The sequence below is a fragment of the Trachypithecus francoisi genome, unplaced genomic scaffold (assembly GCF_009764315.1).
Source record: "Trachypithecus francoisi isolate TF-2019V2 unplaced genomic scaffold, Tfra_2.0 Lachesis_group2, whole genome shotgun sequence".
Taxonomy (NCBI): domain Eukaryota; kingdom Metazoa; phylum Chordata; class Mammalia; order Primates; family Cercopithecidae; genus Trachypithecus; species Trachypithecus francoisi.
Genome location: NW_022681465.1, coordinates 158,425,804 through 158,428,798, shown reverse-complemented (window position 1 = coordinate 158,428,798; position 2,995 = coordinate 158,425,804). Strand labels below are relative to the sequence as shown.

The 2,995-nt window shown below is 46.8% G+C and overlaps 1 non-coding gene across 1 annotated transcript; it reads right to left on the bottom strand.

The window, feature by feature from the left end:
* Positions 1 to 2,385: 2,385 nt before the first annotated feature.
* On the bottom strand, positions 2,386 to 2,486 carry LOC117066290. The gene has a single exon (XR_004430267.1). It is a non-coding gene; the product is annotated as a small nucleolar RNA U13 (small nucleolar RNA).
* Positions 2,487 to 2,995: the final 509 nt, after the last annotated feature.

Below are 2,995 nucleotides of genomic sequence, written 5' to 3'. Positions count from 1 at the left end.
GCAAACACACCCTCCTGAGCCACGACCGCAAATATCCTGCTGAGAGCGCCTTTGAAGTTCAGAGAAATGCTGGGCACAGTTCCTCAGGCCAAGATGGGGACAGCTGAGTGGAGACAGTGCCACTGCCTACCCGCTTCCCCCACCCCAAGAAACCTACACAGCACTTTCAGGAGGAAAAGCAGCCAACAAAGAAAGCAGCTACCTCCCTCGACGGCCAGACCCCCAGAGATTTTAAATGGAAATAAAATAATCTCACTTCGTCGCCTCAACCACAGATAGGCACAGTCAGGGGAGAACAGCCGGCTAACTGCTTCTTTGAAGAGGCGAAGACTCTTTTACCCAAAAGCTATTTGTCCTCCGTAAATGGGATTTTAGAAACAGTGCTGAAAGGGAGGCTATGGCCGCAAGAGCCTAAGCTTGTATTATACATTAGAAAGATATTTAGAAATAAAGCATGATTAAAAGGAAAGCTATAAATGACAGCCGAGAGCTCCAGACCCTCCGAGGCCTTCATGCAAATGTCTTGCTGCTCCGTCCGTCCCAGCAATCTGAGCCAAACTGTAACAATCTCTTTGATTTTTAAAGAACTGTTGTCACCCCAGCTGCTTTGAGGGGCTCTGTTCTGTCCCTGGTGGTGGGCTCGGATCTGAGGAGGGGAGGGTCTGAGCAGAGACCAAGCACTGGTGCTGGGGGTCCCCTTGGAGCCGCCGTCCTACAGAGCTCTGTGTGCATGCTGACTGACTCCCCTCCGCGGGCTCCCCTGAACATGACCTGGTCCGGGAGGCCTCCCTCATCCATTATAGGGCTAGGTCGGTGTCCCCTTTTCACAACACTCATCACGCCCTGTGCCACCAGGCTGTGTGTGGCTTCCATGGGGTAGGGAACCCTGCCCTGCTCTGGGCAGTCAGTGAGATTAACTAAAGAATGGTGTGTCCCACACACACACACACACACACACACACACACACTAAGAGGCATGTCAGGAAGGAGGCCAAACCCCGGCCAGTAGACACCTGTGTAGTCAGCCTCACTTGGTCTTGTTAGTTACTGCTGTTATTATTAACAACATTCATCAGTGATGGCTGCAGTTCTAGCCTTTGGCTGATGCCTCCACTTATGCCTAGCATTCCATTCTTGGAACGCTAAGCATGTGGGAGTTATTTATATCCAACTGCTCAAGGTCATCACCAAGGTCTGATTTTTCAAATTCAAAAAAATTACCACCTCAGGCATAAATGAGTTAATCACTGTTAAGACCCCCTTAGAACTATCATAGGCTAAACTCTTCTGAATCTTCCCTTTTCAGAGAAAATGAGCTTACTTCCTGTTGTTTTTTAACTGAAGTCCATACTTTATTCAGATTTTAGTAGTTTTTGCCTGATGTCCTTTTCTTGTTCCAGGATCTTCTCCAGGACCCCAGTTACCCTTAGTTGTCACATCTGCTTAGGCTTCTCTTGGCTGTGAGATTTTTTCTCATACGTTGCAGGGTTTTGATGACCTCAACCGTATTGAAGGGTACTGGTCGGATGTTTTATAGAATGATATCCTCTATCAGAATTTGTCTGATGTTTTCATCATTATTAAACTGGGTTTATGGGTGGAAAACCACAGAGGTGAAGTGCCATTTTCATCATATCATACCTAGAGTACATACTATCAACATGATTTATCATTGTTGATGTCTATATTGGTCACCTGGCTGAAGTAGTGTTTGTCAAATTTCTCTAGATCTTTTAATTGAAATCTTTCCCACCTCTCTAAAGGCCACATCAAAAATCTCCTCCTTCTAGAAGTCACCCCAGATTACATGTGCACACACAGGCACACGTACTCTATTGGCTCCTCTCAGGACTTCGCACACCTCAAAGTATTTCAGATGTCTGTGAACTTTCCAATCTTATTTTGACTGCATGCTCTGTGAAGCAGTGACCTAATGCCCAGCAAGCATCTAGCATACAATGAAAAGTGACCACACATTTAGTGCTCACTGATAGTACCTCACAGGCACTATCTGGCTATAACCCAATGAGGGAAGAAGGTCTCTTGTTATTGCCATTTTACAGCAAGTAACCAGCAGAGCCAGGATCTGGCTGTGTGGCTGTGCAATCGGTTCCTTCTTGGCTCTGCTCCACTCCTTCCCCCGTGGGTAGGTAAGCACTGTCAGGTTATCCTCCACAACTGGTTCAAGGACATGCTGCTATAATGGAGGCAGAAATGTTTGGTGGACTGAGACTCTGGGGCCTCCAACAGCAGCACCAAGGACGTGAGGCTCCGTCCCACCCAGGCTCTGTCCCACTCCCAGCCCTGGCAAATATGGACCATGACACCAGCACACTCACAACCCTATAAATCCTCAAACAACCACAAGCTTTCTTTTTTTTTTAACGTCAGATGGGTAATATGCTCACGTCATAATGAGGCTTAAAGGAGGCACACCTCACATGAGTATGAAAACTCAATCATCACACTTAGGAAATACAAAAGATCAAGCCTTATCATTTTTGACATCCAGAGACGGGAGGCTGGGCTGTGTACTTGCTAACATGCTGTGTCAGCGAGAAGTTGAATGATGTACGTGGAGCTGGAACAACTCTCATAAATTTTGTTTTATTAAATTTTAAACTTTAATAAAACAATGACACAATTCAAATAGCAGCTCTGAACTTTCTCATCCCCACCACCTACCATCGTGGGTTCTCCAAGAACCCTCCCACTGGCAGAGTCTTCAGAGTGTTCAAGGCTTTCCTATGGTGTTGGCATTGGACTCTGAGCCCTGGACCAGGGAACCAGAAGACGGGGGCCTAATGGGAGTAGATGGTCTCAGAAGGCCCAGGTAGGCACACAGCTAGATATGACCCAGGCAATTAATATGAGAGGTTTCTGGTCTTCAAGACAGCAGAAAGAGAGAACCGGTATTGTTAGCTCTGATTAAGGATGAGGCTCTCTGTTGATTCCCCAGGGACCCAGATTTCACAGTGGAATTCAGAGCTAGGAC